A 19,762-nucleotide genomic window follows, 5' to 3' on the forward strand; every position below is an offset into this window, starting at 1 on the left:
AGCAGTGTATAAATCCCTTCATCTCATTTGATTAATCTGAGTGACTATAGAATATTTTATTAGGCACAGAAAACATGACTGCAATGTGATGGTCTGTAGCATTACTGAGCATGGAAATTCTTTTAAGTCCTGACTTTTTCCTAGCTCTAGTATGCTTGAAAAGGGGGAAAAAAACCTCTTCTTGGTCTCAGTGAACTAGTGTTCTATATGATATAATGTTAGTGAATATATACATAAATAATTAAAAAAAGGATTATGTAGTCAATCACAACTACTATAGGATCAGATTCTTCCCATCTTAAAGAGGACTCCTTCTTTCTATATGTTAAGCCCTGGAACATACACCAGTGCTTGGCAGAAAGGAGACCATATTAACAGTGGTTGTTTCTAACTAGCTGGTGAGATTACAGGTTATTTTTAAAATCTTTATGTTTTTATATCTCATACATTTTTATAGTGGGGATGTGCTATATTATACTATAATGAGAAATATATTTGAAATAATGTGTTATTTCGAAATGCATTTTTCTTTTGTTCATTTTAGGGTAATTCTTTTCCCCAGAAGGTTCTGAGCATGCTTTTTTTCCCCCTTCCTGAAATGCTGTGTGAAATAGATTAACTGAGCTCTGCCTGGGAAGCATCCCACTTCTTCCTTTTCAAGACCCTGAGCCACTGTGGCCTGACAAGCGGTAAGAAAAGTGATAATAAAGATGATGAGCCACTCCAGGGCTGGATTTCATTTCCAGCTTAATTAAATCCTAGAAACACACCTGACCTCTAGCTTTGAAGAGCTGCCACAAAAGCCAGGTGCCCTCATCAGCTCGGGCTTACCCTGCAGCGATGGTGGAAAGCCAGCCTGAAAGGACAGGGGGAGGGAATACGCAGCCAATGGAGATGAAACGGTGGAGTCAGGAAGCAATATTTCAGAGAAAGCTGTTTTATCTGGTGGGCAATCTATTTGCCCTTCTGCTTAAAAGGTGAACAGCAAAGCTAACCTACAAATGTACTGAATTGAAACTCCTGCAATGGCACCCCGCTGCCCCTGCCACCTGTTCCCCTCCACCAGGTTCTTGACCAGCTCCTGTCCCCACTTGTGGTAAATTGGGTACAAAATGCACTTTGTTGGCATAAGTCCTGACTGGCCCTCCGTAATCCTGAGGGTGGACTGCCTCCTTGTTTATTTACAAGCTTCTGGCTACTTCTGGTGCTTTGGTCACTATGGCCAGCTGAGGCTGCCTGAGGTCTCTATTCTATATCACAGAGACCAGAAGTTCTCTTACATGTAACTAAAAAGGACAAATCCTTGCTATGATTTATTGAGCCTAGGAATTTATAAGGAACTCGAATTACATCATCTTACTAGCTTTCACAACTACTTGTGACCTATTCCCAGGGTTTTACAGTTGAGGAAATGGGGGTCCAAAGAACAAGTAACTGTCTTAGATATCAGAAGCCAGAGCCTAAGACCATGATTCGGACTCCTGGGATCTATGGAAGGGTGCTGATGGGAGAAGCCTAGAGGAGGCAGGGGGGTAGACAGGAAAAGAAAAGGGCAAATAAGGTTGTGATCGCAGGAAACTCAGCCTGAGCTTGATCCACAGAGGGTTCTGGAGCATAAACCACACCATAGAGTGGTCCCCACCTTGAGGCCAAGAAACTGAGCCCTTATCAGTTATCTGCTGTGGGCCATCTCTGGGGGTGAGGCCATGACTTCTCAGGCCAGGAGGCTCTCATCAGCCAAGGGCAATTTTCTGAAGCAAGGGGACAGTTGGAGCTCATGACAGTCAATACTCGCAGTGTCTAGGGGATAATTGTACTGCCTGGAAAAGAGGCTCTAGTAGGGTACCACCTGAACCTATTAATCTGCAATTAATCCACACTGCTTCCCTTTGGAATCCAAAGATGACTCTAAGAGTTATGGTGACCCAGGTGGATCACTTCTGTTCTTGTAGAATTGTGAGGGTTGTCACAAATGGGGATAAAACATTCATTGCATAGGAGGTGCTTAACCATGGAGAAGATGAAGAGTCCCTTGACAACAAGCTGTTATTTCCTTCTGCCCTTTGATTCTTTTAGCATTTTATACCTTCATGAGAGCTGCCATTATATTTTCAAAGTTAGAACATTTCTGTCTAGCATTCAAGATTCCCTAAGGAAGAAATCTTGCCTCATTTCATGTAACGTTCCTGACTGTACACATGCCTTGTCTATAGTAGACTACTAATCAACACTGGTTGAATTAAGTATTCCTTCAATTTGTGGGGGAATACCCTTCCTGGTGTTATTATTTCAGTCAACTGATCACTCACCATTAATTCAATATCTACTAGTTGTGAATAGCTCAAGGGGTATCATGTTGGTGGCTGCCTATTTTATTTCTTAACTACTTATCTGTTGAAGAGTTTCAGAGTCTATGAAACAGCAACAAGAGGGTGAGCATCAAGGTAATTTTAGCAGAGATTTAGTAACTGGACAAGGAAGGAATGGATAGGGAGTCACATGGGAGAAAGAGTGACTGTCTTGGAATTAGGAGACTTGGAATACCATTCAGTTTTACATCTGTAAAGTGGGGCAAAGATGCTGCCTGACTGAACATGCAGGTCTGGTGTGGAGGACCAAGGGAGACAATGTAGGTGAAATTCAGACTGTGCAGAGAAAAGTAACCCATGCTTAAGGACCAGTGATGGGTCAAAGGCAAGAATGGTAGGCAAGGTGTCTTAGAATCCCTCCCTGAAGTTCAGGTGGCACATTCTACCATTACCGCATGTGTACTTATAATTCAGTGCCTCAGGGAAAAGAGGAAGAAAAAGGAAAATCAGAGTTCCTCTCTCTTTACCTCCTGACTTTAGGTATCTGAATATACTATAATTAGAGCCCCAGCTTACACCAATTTCTGAAAGTTTCTCATTTAATTTTACAAGGACATACACACTTTACAATGCCTGACACCTGCTCAAGCAGGCAAATAATTGTTTTGACACTATGACACTCGTAGAGAGTATATTTTAAAAATTTCTAAAACCTGCCAATGGGATAATTAGAGTAATTCTCATTTGCCAGGGCAATGAGCTCTCTAGGCCAAATTGCTCCCTGATGGCATGCCAACCACCTTTCCTGGTCCTCACTGGCTGGTGGAGATTTAGTTCCACATAGATTGTTTCATTCCTCACTGATGACTGATTTTTGACCTTTAATGATAATACCAGTTATGCATTGAGCACATCATTTGTGGGTTCCTTTGGACGGGTGTTTTATTATAATTCTCATTGCTTGAAAAATACCTTTAATTTAATACAACTGTTGGGCTATTCAGGGTTTCCCTTACCTTATGGAATGACCCTGACACTGGAACAAGGCATGGGGCAAACAGAGCTAGCACCCATGTCATGGACATGGTGTCCAGGGAAGGAGGGAGGGCCTGGGGAAGAGTTCAAGGAAGCAGATAAAGAGAAAATCTGGACATGAGGTGAAGATTAGTGAAAGAAAAGGCTAGAGGCAGCATCTTATGTTTGGGTAAGATTTAGGAAGAATTCTGGACATGCCAGGGGTAGAGGGAGTAGTGTGGTTTCTTTTCTGAACTGCCAGGCTACAACACTGGACCATGAACTTGGGAGCAGTTAGGATGCAGGGCCCAGTAAGGAAGCCTTCCATAATCCCAGCCTTGGTTGGAGACTCTAAAGAGCATCTCTTTCATTCCTACCACAAAGTGAATGTGGGATCTGCGGCCCAGACTAGTGAAGTGACCCGTTGGAGGCCACATAGCTTGAAGATGCTCATTTCAGGTGAAGTTCACTCTGCTGGGCTTTCCAGGCGACATAGAAGAACAGTCAGGTATCTATAACTAGTTGTCAAAGTTTGTGTTTTTGTTTTTTCCACAATTCTACTCTGATTTGTGATTGGGTAAATAAAGAAAATGTCTTTAAGATCTATTTTTCCCCCAACGGGGTGTGTCTTGAACCTTGTCTTTCCACATGCACCAAATCGATCATTGCCTTTCAGAGTTTGGACCTTAGATTTGTTCATTTTATAGAGGAGAAAAGTGAGACTTCAGGAGGTGACATGGCCTGCTCATGGTCACATGGCTAGTGACTGGCTCAGTGCACTCGAAAAAGTATGAATTGGCCCATGCATGTATAATGAAGCTGGACTTTCTAGGTACACAGAGGAAGTTAGCTAAAGCACTTGTAAACCAGTTGGGGAGATAAGATTTTACTCTCAGGCGTAGGCCAGTGTTCAGAAAAGGGGATGGGATGATGGAGGATTGAGCCACCTTATTCTTGAGTCCTAGAGCAGGTGGAACAGGTAGACATAAAGAGGAAACTGTGTTCTGAAGGTGAAGGAAACATCAGAGTTCAGGTAGAGAGTCATGAATGGGAGCTGACAGAGGGGACAGAGGAGAGCAGAAGCCAGGTGAAGTATTTATGAATGTGGAGAGTTAAATTCAAACAGTGCAGAAGGGCATACGGCAAAAATTACCTGTTCCTTATCCCATCTCTGCCTTCTTCTGATTCATTTCCCATGGATAGGTTCTTCTTGCTTTTGGTTCTTCCAATAGTTATCTTCAAAATTCTCAGTAGTATGTGAAACTTTTATATCTCCAATTATTAATTTTAAACATTAGTTACAGACTCTGTTCTGTGTGATTAAAAAGAAAAAAAAAAACTGTCCCACTTCCCCCACCTTCCCACCTCATCCTACTACTCTTTTTTTATTGAGTGGGTTCTTCTATTGGCACATCGAGAATTTTTAAAAGTAGACTTCAAATGCTTCATCTCGATCCATCAAATTTAGACAAATTGGATTCACTGTTCTGAGAGATAGAAGATGAAATGAGAAGCTCTGAACTTCCTTTAACTTTCTCTCCTTGCAATCTCGTCATTTTCCAACTACATCATTTAAAAAAAAGATTTTATTTATGAATTCTTGAGAGAGAGAGAGAGAGAGAGAGAGGCAGAGACACAGGCAGAGGGAGGAGCAGGCTCCATGCAGGGAGTGCGATGTGGGACTTGATCCCGGGACTCCAGGATCACGCCCTGGGCCAAAGATAGACGCTAAACCGCTGAGCCACCTGGGCTGCCCCAACTACATCATTAAATGTCATCAAGGCTTATTACTTTTTCATTCTATTTTATAAATATGCTTACCTTCTCCTTGCTTTGCCATATGGGTCATTAGCAATGTTATGATTACATATTAGTCACCCCAAGATCAAGTGGAGTGGCCCTTCTGGGAGTAGAAAATAATACAAATGTATGTTGTGTAGATTCAGGCCATCGCCTTTTCAGAATAAGCTTTCAAAATGTGAAAATAAGAACTTATTTTCATTTACTTCAGCTTCTCAAAATGATGACATTTTAAATGTGCTATATATATGTATTTTATTAATATAGATGTTGTGTCTAAAGTTTCTAATTTTTTTGAATTTTCTTATTGAAAAATGATTCCTTCACCATTTACAAAGATTTTCTCATGTGATCACATTACCTATCAAATAAGAATCTATCTTTTTGTGAAGATTTTTCTCCTGATATCCTAACTTAATATTCTAGTTGGGACTGTTTATTTTTTCATGGCACAGTTGTGTCTCTGGTTTTCTTTTTCAATGCACCTGTGGCTTTGGGCTCACTGTTTTCATTTTCTTGAACTTTTTTTTAACTTCTCAAGCATATTTTCAAGTAATTTTTTTCCCAGAAAGGGGACATAAGGAGGTACTATGAGTCTTGCATGATTTAACAGTCAACCTTAATATTTGAGTGGCAATTTGGCTGGACATAAAATTACATATTTAAGCTTATTTTCTTGCAGAGCTTTGAAAACTATTTGTAGTAGGTTGTGTTCTTTCTCCACAAGTGGGGATGGAATTTGGAGAGCAAGATATTTATTAAGAATCAACATTTGGCGGGGCAAGATTAGGCTGACTGAGAATTGGAATTGATTTGCAGGTCTGACAAAGCTTCAGCCCACATGGCAGGTGCTCTGCAGTGAGTGCTACCCATGAATATCTTGTGTTGGGCTGAAATGGCTGGACTTTTATACTTCTCTCTCTCAGTCACCAGATACTGGCTGCCCTGAGAAGGGCATGACTTTATGGGACTAGTGTCCTTATGAGAAAATAAAGGGACACCAGGCACACATGATTATACAGGAAAAAGCTATGTGAAGACAGTGAGAAGGTGGCTACCTGCAAATCAGGAGAGCAACCTCATGAAAAACCAAACTTTCCTATATGTTGATCTTGGACTTCTAGTCTCTGGAACTGTAATAAAATGCTTTTAAGTCACCCAGTGTGCAGTATTTTGTTAGGGCAGCCCTAGCAAACTCATATAGCTCCCTGAGTTTTTCTGGAAGAAATTTTTATGAAACCCTTATTTAGAGTCAGTTGCAACTAAAAGTGATTTTCCAATATTTCAGACCTTTATTAAGGTCCAAGGTGAAGTGCTGTTGAAAAATATGTTTTAACTATCTTTACACTTGTCATGTTCTGAGCTTCCCAGCAGATTCTTCACATAATATTGTTACTTACCTCCTCCACCTTCCACTCTTCAAAGAGATCTTTTCTGACTGTACTTCCAAAATGTTCTTTAACTTTTGCAAGTTCCATCAGCTTAATGGATTATGCTCGTCCCTAATCATGACTCAGTGCTAGGAATCAATGAGCAAATGGAGGTAAGAATAAAGAAAATCAACTTAATTAGTAATTGGATTTAAATCCTACTAACTAGGGAAGTAGGATTTCTGTTTTGCCTTTAGGACACTTTTTGGAAAAGAGCAAATTGTCTAAAATCAAAGCCTAGTTCTTCTACATTGTAATCCCAGGCATTGAGTTTAATGTTTAATTACCTTGATTTGGCTAGAAATTTTTCCAAATGACTCTTTCCTTGGAATCCTGTTATGGTGTTGAATTCCCATAGCAAAGCATTGGACAAAAAAGTCATCAATTATAAGGAAGATGTGGTATATATATACAATGGAATATTACTTAGCTATTAGAAACGACAAATATCATTGGCTTAGACATGGATGGAACTGGAGGGTATTATGCTGAGTGATGTAAGTCAATCGAAGAAGGACAAACATTATATGGTTTCACTCATATGGGGAATATAAAAAATAGTTAAAGGGATTATAGGGGAAAGAAGAGAATATGAGTGGGAAAAATCAGAGAGGGTGACAAAACATGAGAGACTCCTAACTCCAGGAAACGAACAAGGGGTGGTGGAAGGGGAGGTGGGCAGGGGGATGGGGTGACCGGGTGATGGGCACTGAGGGGGGCACTTGATGGGATGAGCACAGGGTGTTATACTATATGTTGGCAAATCGAACTCCAATAAAAAAAATACAAAAAAAACCCCTCAACAAACAAACAACAACAACAATCCTCCTGGGCTGCACCTCGGCCCTCTTAGTCATTTCTGGGGGCAGGCCCCAGGTGTAACTATTTTGTAGAACTCCCCAGAGCATTTCAATGCCTATGAAAAGCTAGACACCACTGATTTAGAGTCAAAGAGTCTTGTTTCAACTGTGTGACTTAAAGCAACTTTTAGGCAACCAATGAATCACTAAATTCTACCTCTGAAACTAATAATATGCTGTATCTTAATAATAAATAATTTAAAAAATTCATCAATTAAATAGCATGCATTGAGTGTGTTGTGTTTCTATCTGTGGGTTTGGTGCTCAGAGGACACAAAAGATCCATAAAACACTGTCTCTCTTCTTAAGGATTGTTTCCTATAGGCTGACTGGCATGAAATCATATGGATATGTCTACTCTGGGATGACCAGGCTGTAGGAAGATCTGAGAAAAACCACCGGAATGGAATGTTTTAGCCCAGTTGAAACACAAACAGACTACATGGTTCTTTTTTTTTTTTTTTTTTTTTTTGACCACCACCACAATTTTATTCTTAAATAAATGCTCAGTCCAAGGCCAGGTTAGGTGGACAGGTGGGGAGAAAGCAGAGGAAGGGCAGGTCGTGGACCCATCCCCCACTGTGAGGCCCCGGGGAACAAAGGGTGCTGGGGGGAGGGCTGGGACCGCCGCCATCTCACGCAGCATGGTCCCCAGACCCCACACCCCCGCCCCAGGACCCCTGGGCCCAGCTCAGCCGGTGTGGGGTCCAGCAGCGGGGGGCCGGCCTGCATGGTCACCGTCTGCCCGACAAGAGCTCAGGTTCAGGGGCAATAAGAGGGATGGGATCACACGCCAACAACCTGTGCCTTCCACGGACAGCCACGCTCCCAGCTGCCCAGGGTGGAGCATCCAGGACGCCGTGCGGCCACAGCAGACCGGGAGGCCAGAGGTCTTCATGCTCCTTCAGGCAGCAGGACTCAGCGCTGGCACCGGGCTCTGACTTCCCCAGGACCCCCTCAGTATCCTGGAGGCTCAGGGCTCTTGGAGATGTACTTGTGCCTGTAGCCAAGGTCTGAGTGAAAGGGGATAAACTGAACTTTGAAGTCTCGGAAGCTTCGAGATGGAGAGCGATGTTGTAGAGCTTTCTGCCAAGCTGGAAGGGCACGACCGGGTCGTCCTCCGAGGCAGGATAAGCAGGGAGCAGGAGATGTGCTTCACATTTTCATCATTTGCAAATTTAATTCCACTGCTTGTAACGGGGTCGAGGAAGAACCAGTCAAACCCAGGGAAGTATCGATATCTCACTGAGAATGGATGACTCTTGGCTTCCTCACGGATGTCAGTGAATGGAGATTCCAATATAAGGGCATCTGGAGGTGTCTCTCGCTCACAGAGGCCCGCACCAGATTTGTCGCCACCCCAGTGCCTAGGGAATGACCCCAAATATACACAGGGTTGTCTCCACTTCAGGCTTTGATCCAGTCAAAAACATGGAGTGTGCATCATAGGTCATGCCTCGCTCTAATGGGGTTCCTACTGAGTCACCCCAAACTCTGTAGTCAAAGGTGACCACGTGGTAACCAAGGGAACTCAGCACCTTATAAAGCTCCACCGGATGGTCGCCTCCTCTGGTGCCTGCATTCCCATGGAGGTACAGGATGATAGGGTGGCTGGAAGCCAAGGCATCCTCATGCCACATCTGGTCCTTTCCTTGGGCGTCCTTCCACCAGACCGCAGGGCCAGTGTGCCAGACTCCAAGGGTCACATCTTCCTCTGGCTGAAGGTAGTAATTACACGTGTGATTCAAACCTTGATCCTGCGGTTTTTTCAAGTCAATAAAATAGGGAACCCTCACAAAATTCAAGAAAATCAGTTTGGCCTGTATCCCAGGACACAGTTTGATGAGAAATGGAATGGCAACATACAACCCCAGAACACAGAGAAGTATCTTCTTCATTCGGAACCACAGGCCCTTTCGCTGCTCCTTGTTGTGCCCAAGATCGCGAATCCGAGAAACCACCAAGGAGCCGACACCGATGCAAACACACGAGGGTTTATTGACAAGCTCAAGCTTGGGTCCAAGTACACCTGACACAGCGGAGCAGGGACTTGGACCGACTACATGGTTCTGAAAGAGCTGAAAGATTTGTTGAGTTTTTACTTATGTGTCAACAGGACACATAAGAGGTTCAGCACTGCTTCCCAGTTGACCACACTCTTTTGTGCTGTGCTTCTTTTTGCTGTTTGGCCTGGAAAATACTCCTAGTTCCTGAAGTCTTTAGTTCTTTAGTGACTATCTCAGTGTCACTCCTTTACTAGATGTGACCTAAAAACAAGCTATGCCTCTCTCTAAGTCTCTAAGTGAGGGTAACTATGGTTCTTGCCCCAGCATACATGAAGCACTTCCCTAGTTTAGGATATGTAGTAAATACCCACTGAGTATCAGGTATGTGTGGAAGGTGCCTCCTCATCTTCAAGGAGCAATTTGAGCATCATCTTCACCCCCTGCTCAGCTATATTTGGTCATTTTCCCTCTGGACTCCTGTAGCATTTTCACTTCTTTTTCTTATTGCACATCTCATATTTTACTATGATTTGTTTAATTAACTCCTGAACTAACTCTCCTAGATCATGAGAATCCTATTTTATATTTTACTGTAATCACAGCCTATTATAAAAGTACCTGGCACATAGTAGGCATTCATAGACTATAGTTGATTAAGTAATTACAACCAGTTGCTTTTTGACTGGGGACAAGGTATATAGGGAAATAAGAGAGAGGAAAAGATGGAGTTAAATTATAGGACACTGGCAAGGGAGATATTTAAACATTTCATGATATTCAGTTGGCTGGCTGGGAATTGATGAGTAGAAAATATGTGACGTGATTTGACCCAGTGGAAATTGGGCAGGTTAATGAAGTTCTATTTGGGGAGGCTGGGATTCTTGAGAATTCTCAAAGCCTGTCTCTACCATCAGCTGTAGCATTATTTTGGTTCTGCCTATAAGTTGCTATTAGTGCCTGGCTCTAACCAGGGCAGAACCCAATATCCTCCCAAATGCCATCCTCTGCAAACACCAAAAGTGTTTTCTCAGACTAAATCCCTGAATTTCTCTCAATCCGCTGTGGTGAATTTGTAATTATTTTTCTTGAGCATCCTTTTAAGACTCAATTTTGAAAAAGCTCCAAAGCACCATAATTACATGTGCAGAGGAAATCTTTATTTTGGAGATTATTCACCTATGATCTGAATCTTTAAAAATTGCTTGGTTTACGTGAAGTTTATGATATGCGTTGGGGATTTTTCTCTTTCATGATGGAGATGGTTCAGCCATCTACTCAAGGTGAGTTTGCTTTAAATATCATTGTTTAGAAGCTGAATTGGTTCAGGAAATCCCTAGACTCAATACAAATGTTCTGCTCAGAACCCTAAAGGGCAGAGCTGGGGAACTGAGCCTTGCCCAAAATCCTGGGAAGTTATCCACTTGGATGACAGATTGGAGGTAGTGAAACATTTTGAAACAATGTTTAAATAAGGATTTTTAAAGAACTGTGGTGTGAATCACACTAATTACAACACAGTCCGTCTCAGAGGTGAGTTGACAAATTTATATATGTTATTAGTGAGATAAAGGGTAGGGGGCAATTTTGTTCCTCGTTAACTAAGAAATGGTGCCAGGGTTAGCTAGCTAGATTCTGTTTCCTTATGCTGGCATCTCTCTAAGGTTAACATTTATTTAAACATATAGTACTTCACTGGATCCTCATGACTGTCCTGTGAGGTTAGATCGCCATCCCATTTCAGAGATGTTGAAACCCAGATTTAAAGAAGCTAAGTAACTGGCTCCTGATCACATAATTGTATGTGACTTGATGGTTAGTTTTATGTGCCAACTGGACTAAACTACTGTCCCCATTTATTTATTCAATCAAATCTAGGTGTTGCTACGAAGATGTTGTTACATAATGTTGCTATAAAACAACATTTGTAGATGTAATTAATGTCCATAATCAGTTGACTTATTTAAACCTGGATTTACCTGGTTCTACCAGTTGAAAGCCTTTAGAACAGTCTTTCCAGGGGCACCTGAGTGGCTCAGTGGTTGAGCATCTGCCTTGGGCTCAGGTCATGATCCTGGGGTCCTGGGATTGAGTCTCATGTCAGGCTCCCCACAGGGAGCCTGCTTCTCCCTCTGCCTATGTCTCTGCCTCTCTCTCTGTTTCTCTCATGAATAAATAAATAAGATCTAAAAAAAAAAAGTCTTCCCAGAAGAAGAAATTCTGCCTGCAGACTGCTTCAGCTCATGTTTGAGGATGTAGCCTCCCTCTCCTATGACCTTATCTGTGAATTTTAGACATTCCTGGCTGTTCCCAACAATTTTATGAGCATTAAATCACTTAGTATACATTTTCCTACTGGTTCTGTTTCTCAGGTTGAATCCTGGCCATTGCAGTGACGACCAAGAGGTAACTTCTTAAATTATGAAAGCTACATCTTACATTTGTCTTGAGCTTTATAGTTTTAAAATGCCCTCACATAAATGATCTTTATTAAATCCTGGGTCTGTGAGTAGGTAAGTCAGTCATCATCCTTGCCTCACCACCAGTATCACCATCCTCACCATCATTGTTGCTGTTTTACAGCTGAGAAAAAGGGTTATGCAGCCAAAGGGCCAGTCTGGGGCTAAGAACCAGTTCTTCTAACCCCAAATATGTTTAACATTAGCATCTACCTGTGCAAAACTTTAGATACCTTATCCTCTGGGTTCCTGGGTGTCTTCTGATGGTCATTTCCTCCGTTGTAGCCTATAATCATCACACACCTTTCCAGCGACCACACCCACAGAAAACTCTGGAGATTGTCATCATCAGTAACAGCAGCATTTCTAAAATCTATATTTTAAACATCCATTAAAAAAAACGCATCCATCCAAAACCAAAGAAACCTCTAGGCATGACCTCTTCCTGTGGATTTTTCTATCAAAATTCTGATCATTTCGGAACCCTATCTATAGTGGTGAGTAGTTGTGTTCATGGTTAAGTGTATCCTAACTATGGTTCTTTATAAAGGATTTTTTTTAATTTAGTAAAACCAAGATTCATTTTTATTCAATGAATGTCAGTCTCACCACCAAGATTCCAATGTGGGTATCTCCTATTTCTAACATGATGTTTAATAGTCTTGAATGATTAAAATGAGGTCACATAAAGTATTTCCACATGATTTTATGTATGTGTATACATGTGTCTGTGTATGTATTATATAACACATTAAGTAGAGAATATGTTTGATTCTAACTCCTTAAAAAATTTATCAAACCACAGAAGAATAATCTGGGACTCAATATCTTGATATTTCTCTTAAGGATGATGAGGAAAATAACCAGCTAACAATGGTGAGTTATAGAATATTGATGAACCAACATGGCCCTTTATTCAGTTGTTGAAGAAATGCATTGGACTGTTTAAACAGCCTCGTCTCCAGGCACAGTTACAAATCAGGGAAGGATGATTTGTAATATCATGGTGGAAGACTTTATTTCCTGTAGAAAAGTGACTCCATCAAGATGGCAGCACAGGTCCTTCCTGACTTTTGTCCCTTTCATGAGAAGCCTAACTAGCAACAATCCATAGGCAAGATGTCATTGTGAAAATCCCTGAAGCCCCTGGATCACAGAGACTGAGAAGGACTGCCTTCAGAGGGTAAGAGGGGCATTCATCCTCTGACTACATTGCCTGTCTTTCAGGATAGCATGGCAACACACCAAGAGGGCCTCTCTAGACCTGTGGTTTTGGGAAAAAGAGAACCTAAGTGGACATCCAGCAACCCCAGCATTGTGAGAAGCTCCTGGGAAAATCCACTCGGGTCTTGAGCAGATGGTGCAGGACTGTCTCTGTCAGAGTGAACCTATAAAGTCTGACCTGTGGTTTTGGGAAAAAGAGAACCTAAGTGGACATCCAGCAACCCCAGCATTGTGAGAAGCTCCTGGGAAAATCCACTCGGGTCTTGCCTCATGGGGATCACTGAGAGAGTCTGCAGGATCACAGGGGTAATCGGGACCACTAGGGACCAGATAGAGATGGAGGAGGCTGGGGCTTACAATGCCAAAATCTTCGCAGACAGCATTCCTGTTTGCCATGGCATCTGAGCAGAGATCCTATCCAGTGGCTCTGGCCATCTGCAGAGCTGAACTGGTAGCCCTGTCTGGTCAGGGAACTTGTTTGGTAGTTCTGCCTGACTTGGGTCCCCATCAATGAACCCTGCTATCTAAGGAATCTGTTCCATAGACCCACCTGGGCAGGGAACCAGATTCATAACCCCACCCAACTACTGAATGTAGACTTTAGTACCAACTGACCTGGAATGCTGGCCAGAGAACCTGGGCAGCCATAGAGCTCATCCCATAATTCCATTTGGGTGAAGAGCCAAGCAAGCACCCCTGTCTAACTGTTGAACATAGTCTCTGGCCACACATGTGAGCACAGCCTATCATACTGCCTGGCCATAGAACCCAGCCTACAGCCTGCCTTGCAACAGAACCTAGTCTATGGCCTTGCCTGAACACAGCCTTGCCTCACTGGGATGGGCAGCCCATGCAGTGACAACTCAATCATGTAGCAAAATCTCTAGTCCCATCTAATTGTAGGCTACAGCTAGAGGCACCTCTCGACGAAGGAGCCTGGACAGCAACCTTGCCCAAGAGCAGAGTGTAGATATGGGTCTATATGATCACAAAGCCCAGCCTGTGGCCCCAACCAACTTCGGGGCACACTGTATGGTTCTACCTGATTGTAGAACACAGCCAGAGGCCCTGTCCAACCATGAAGCCCTGTTTTTAGCTCTGTCTGAACATGGAATCCAGCCAGTAGTACCGTCCAGTTGGGGAGCACAGCCTAAGACCACACCTGACCAGAAGTGATATGGACCCCAGCCCATGGGCTTGCCTAACCACATAGTCCAACCTCGTTGCACCACTCTGCTAGAGAAACACCCTGTGACCTTGCCTGACCAGAGGTGATTGCAGAACCCTGCTGGTGGCCCCACCTGACTGTGGAGCCTAGTTAGCAGCACCCCAGCTAACCTTGGAGCACAGGCAGTGGCCTCAGCCAACTAGAAACCTTGACAGCAACCCCAGTCTGCCCACAGACACTACCAACTGACCTGTTCAGGACAAACTGAACAGATGGTGCAGGACTGTCTCTGTCAGAGTGAACCTATAAAGTCTGGAAGAGGAAACTATTCATTCAAATGTACAGATACCAATACAAGGAATCAAGAATCACAAAGAATCAGGTAAATATGACACAACCAAAGGAAACTAATAAAGTTACAAAAACAGAAAACCCTAAAGAAATGGAGATATGTGAACTCTCTGGCAAAGAATTCAGAATAATCAGAATTCAGAGTGTAAATTGGTGCAGCCACCAAACAATATGGAGGTTCTTCAAAAAATTAAAAATAGAACTGCCATATGATCCAGCAATCCTACTTTTGGGTATATAACTGAAGAAAATGAAATCACTATCTCAAAGAGATACACCTGCACCTCTATGCTCATTGCCCCATTATTTACAATATTCAAGACATGGAAACAACCTAAATGTTCATTGTTGGTTACATAGGTAAAGACAATATGATGTATCACTTTTAGTCACAAATCATTTTACTGAAGCTGTTTGTCCTTTCCTTATTGTTTTGTATTTTTTAAATGAAACTACTCAATTGTTAAAAAGTAGAGACTTTACAGCAAATTTTTAATTTTTATTTGTTTTTTTCTTCTTTATCTTTGTGGGGTTCAATTGCTGGGTCTGTCAGGTAATGGCAGACTGAGCTTGGAATTGTCATGCAACTCTTCTGACACTCAGTGTTCCCATTAGTGAAAAGGGAACCATAAAACCTATCCACCCCTCTTGGGGATTAAATGGACTAACATATTTAGAATGATTTGGTGGAAGAGCTCAACCTTTTGCACTCTCATAAAGCCTAATGGACTTCTCGGAAAAATTATTTTAAATTCATAAAATAAAATATAGAATTACAAAGGAAGCCAATTATATTGCAGTTACCAAAAAAATTTTAAAGCAAGTTTATGTTGGAATACAATATGTATTTCTTTGTTAATATATTAAGAATTAAAAGATCAAGCCAAGGGTCTGTAAGTATTATAATTTTGAAGTAGTGAAGCACATGAACGATATTTTAATTTATCTGACAAATTAAAACATGAAAATATCTGTAATTTCTGTTGTTGACAAAGCCATATTGTGGGTTTGCAGCCATTTATAAATGAAGAAAATGCTAGATATTAGTTAAGGAATAGTGAAAAAAAGGTGACTTTTATTTCTTCCAAGTTCAAGGATCTCTGAATCTCTTGTCTAGCAAGAAGCAGACACTTGAGAGAGGTTAGTTCCCTTCCTTCTAATTTCTTGTTTCTGATGCCTGTCCTGACAAGTACATCCTCAGGTTTTCTTCCTTTTTTTACTTCCTAATGAAATATGACTATAGGAAAAGGTCTGATGTCAGGCATTTGGCCCATGGAGCATCTAGATACGTTTATATTTTCTTGATTTCTTTCTTTTTTTAAAAGATTTTATTTATTTATTCATGAGACACACACACACACACACACACACACACACAGAGAGACAGAGAGAGAGAGAGAGAGAGAGAGAATGGCAGAGAGAGAAGCAGGCTCCATGCAGGGAGCCTGATGTGGGTCTCGATCCTGGAACTCCAGATCACACCCTGAGCCGAAGGCAGATACTCGACCACTGAGCCACCCAGGCACCCCCCCCCCTTGATTTATTTCTTAAGATCATTTCTTATTGTGGCAGAAATTGAAGGAATTTCGGCTTAGGGATAAGGTGGACCTCCCCAGCTCCCAGGAAGAAATGACATTGTAAAGAGAGCAGATAACATACTTAAACCTCAGACTGGCACCAAGGATCGGCTGTGGACTTGACTTCAATTACTACTCTAGGTGATCAGTCTTTCCTCTCAGGCGTCAGGGTCTGGAGACTCAGAGAAATGGGACCTTCTCTTTTTGCCTTGGTTCCCACCCTGTTCCTGGCATTCTAGAGTGAAAGCCCATGATGTGTCTTTCCCCAACTCTGTGTCCAGTGATGTCACATTGGTAACTTGAAATCAGCAGGGTGGGAGTCTTTACAGCATAGAAATCAGCAAATACTACAGGGTAGGGCTTCTTTCCTCCCATTCAGTGTTTCCTGGAAAGCCTGTTGTTAAACATTTGTCAGCATATCCCTGTCTGTACCTATCCCTTCCTGCCTGGTGATTCTGCTCTGACAAAATTAGTCATTCTTTTCCAAAACCTAAAAGAAGGGCGTCACTTCCCTACTTGAGCGAGTAAGAATGTTTTGTGAGATGACTTTCCTTGTTCATGTTTTTTTTTTTTTTTTTTAAATTTTGTTCATGGTTTTATAAACATTCAGGCTAAACAAGAAAAAACAACTTGTGAGAAGATATCACACAAAATATAAGTGATTTAGGATACTTGCATCTGACAGGGGAGTCAAGCAGGGGTTAGCAAACTTTCTCTTAAAGGGCCAGAGACTAAATATTTGAGGCTTTACAGGCCAAGAGGAAACATAGAAGCTGTTATGTATGTACTTATGTAACCATTTAAATGTAACTGCATTGGCTGAAATTTTCAGCCAACTGGGGGTGGGGGTGTGGGGTGAAGGGAAAGGCAAGGTGGTCAGGTTGGAGGCTGACAGATGAAGTAATGAGGACTAGGACTAGGGTGGTATCAGTGGGAGGAAGGAAGAGGGAGGAAGAGGTTTGAAGGAATGTAACTATCTAGTTAGATGTATAGATAGCGGATAAATGAAAAGATGAATCAAATGTGATCTAGGGGGCTGGCTGAAGTTTGTAACTCGGGACTCACAAACATATTAGGAGATCGAAAGCTCTGAGAAATGCTGCAGTAAATGAGGCTGTCTTTGTTCAGCCCAACGTTTCCCAAAGTTATTTACCAAGTTCTTTATTTATGCCGTCAGTGAAGTCATGTATCATGGAAGGTACTGGATTTCACCAATTTGATCTGTAGCTGTATTGCAGAATGCAATGTCTCATTAGGAGATGAGGAACCAACCATACCACTTATTTTAAAGAGATAATTTAACTTAGGGAATTGAATTGCTAAACAGGCATTTGGAGAACTGTAACTGGAGAAAGTTGTAGTAACTGCAGGTACCATCTACCACCCTTGGGCAGGAGGAGCAGAGAGAAGAGGTTGGGGTTAGTAAAACCTAGAAGCTGGGATTAGACGTGGAAAAAAGATACCAGGACCTACTGCTGCTGCTGGGGTGGCGAGCCATTGCTCAGGTGACTGGTAGCACAGGAAGCAAGCAGCAAGGAGCAAATCCTTTCTTCCTCCTCCAGGGTTGCTGTCTCTCTTTCACACCCTTTATTGGCAGATCCTAACAGGAAGCCAGATGGCAGAGGAGAATTTATCTGTGGAGTCCAGCCTCAGAATTATAAACCAGGAAACAGAAGGGTGGGTGGCGTTGAGAGACAGTAGCTTAATAACCAGCCCAGATCCTAACCCATGTGCATGGTTAGTTTCCAAGCAATCTGGGTCTGGATGGCAGCAGAAGTCTTTCCCTCCACCCAAAGGCTAGAATAGCCACAGGTATCTTTTTGAGGCTCTCCTTTTTTCTTAGACAGCAGAAGCTATTCATTAGAGAAGAGAAAATCCTGGTTTTAATTACATTTCTCTTATAATTCAGAAGGGTTCAAATAAAGAGAGAAAAAAAAGATTTCAACAAAGTAAAATGATTTGGCAACTTGTTCTAAAGGGTTTTTCAGCATCCCTATATTCAACTGTTTCTAATCCTGTGATTATGTGCTTCAGTTTTCCATCCTAAGTACCAAGGATGAAGATGGTGCTTAGTGGACAGTTTAGGGATGACAGGGCTCTATGTAGAAACAAGATGCACAGGGAACAAAAGGAAAGAGGCACCCTGTTCTCCCAAAGTTCTGCTTTTCTGTGATGTACAGAGTGGGGCACCTTTCTGGAAGAAAGATGACGCTGAAATTGAAGCATCTGGAGTATATTCTCTCTTTTTTTAAAAGATTTTATTTACTTATTCATGAGAGACACCAAGGGAAAGAGAGGCAGAGACATAGGCAGAGGGAGAAGCAGGCTCCATGCAGGGAGCCTGATGCAGGACTCGATCCTGGGACCCCAAGATCCTGGGACCCCTGAGGCGAAGGCAGGCACTAAACCGCTGAGCCACCCAGGCGTCCCTGGAGTATTCTCTATAGATGTACCGGTGGTTGCTGTGGAATTTCTTGCAGATGTAAACTGCTCTGGTGTGGATGTCTGGCTTAGGGCAATGTGCATAGTTTGAAGAAAGGAGATAGTTGGCTTCAAAGCCATGCCAGTCACTTACCAGTTGCATGGCACCAAGATAGTCAATTCACTTTATTATTGATAATAACTATACGTGTCCTGCTCTCTTTTTTGGCTTACCCTAAGGATCTAAAGCCATGGTGGCTAAAAATGAAAACATAGAACAAAGAGTAAAATGAAATAAAAACACAAGGACTCAATAATGATGAGATGTGTGACTATTTCAGTTTACTTGGTCCTTGTCTCTAGAAGAGATACATATATGAAAGAGATATCTTCCCCAACAATTTCTTTCTGTCATAGAGAAGTTGTAATGTGTACTTTTCTGGGCTTATGTTGCTCATGGATTTCCATACAAATATTTGTCTCTTGTGTTATTATCGAAAAAGCTCCTAATGTGTAAGTAAAAACAAACCCAGGAAAAATATCTGTGTGTCAGTTTTCTGTGTTTATTGTTTTAGGTTTTTCTTGGGGCCAAAATGGAGTAGATGTTTCTGAAATTGTAGTTTGAATCTAGGAGTCAGCAGTTGCTACTATTACTACTACTACTACTTATTATTATTATTATTATTATTAATTATTACAGTTGTAGCAGTGGTAGAAGGATTTATTGAGTGGTTACTGTATGCCAGACACTTTTTAAAGCACCTGTACTGTGTTACCTCCTTAAAATAACCCTGTGAGGTAGACATTGGTCTCACTTTCATTTAATGTTAGGAAACTGAGGCATAAAGAGGGAACTTTAGGGGAACTTGCCTGAGGTTACAGAATAGAGCTGAGACTTAAACCCATATAAACTAGTTACCAAGTGGGAACTTTTAGCTACTCTCCCATATTCAAGAAACACTTTCACACATTATATAAATCAAAGTAGCTTCTTAATTGCTTTTATTTGTTCACATGGGGATATCATTTATTGGATATTTACAAGGTGTTAGATCAGATTCTAAGCATTTTCTGTGTGAATTCTTATTTAAACCTTATGGTGTTTTATCATCAACATCCTATTTATCAGACAAAAAAACGAAAGTT

The 19,762-nt window shown here is 41.8% G+C and overlaps 1 pseudogene; it reads right to left on the bottom strand.

The window, feature by feature from the left end:
- Nucleotides 1-8,370: 8,370 nt before the first annotated feature.
- On the bottom strand, nt 8,371-13,769 carry LOC112668888 (lysophosphatidylserine lipase ABHD12-like; annotated as a pseudogene).
- Nucleotides 13,770-19,762: the final 5,993 nt, after the last annotated feature.

Source organism: Canis lupus, chromosome 23 (genome assembly GCF_003254725.2).
Source record: "Canis lupus dingo isolate Sandy chromosome 23, ASM325472v2, whole genome shotgun sequence".
Lineage (NCBI taxonomy): Eukaryota > Metazoa > Chordata > Mammalia > Carnivora > Canidae > Canis > Canis lupus.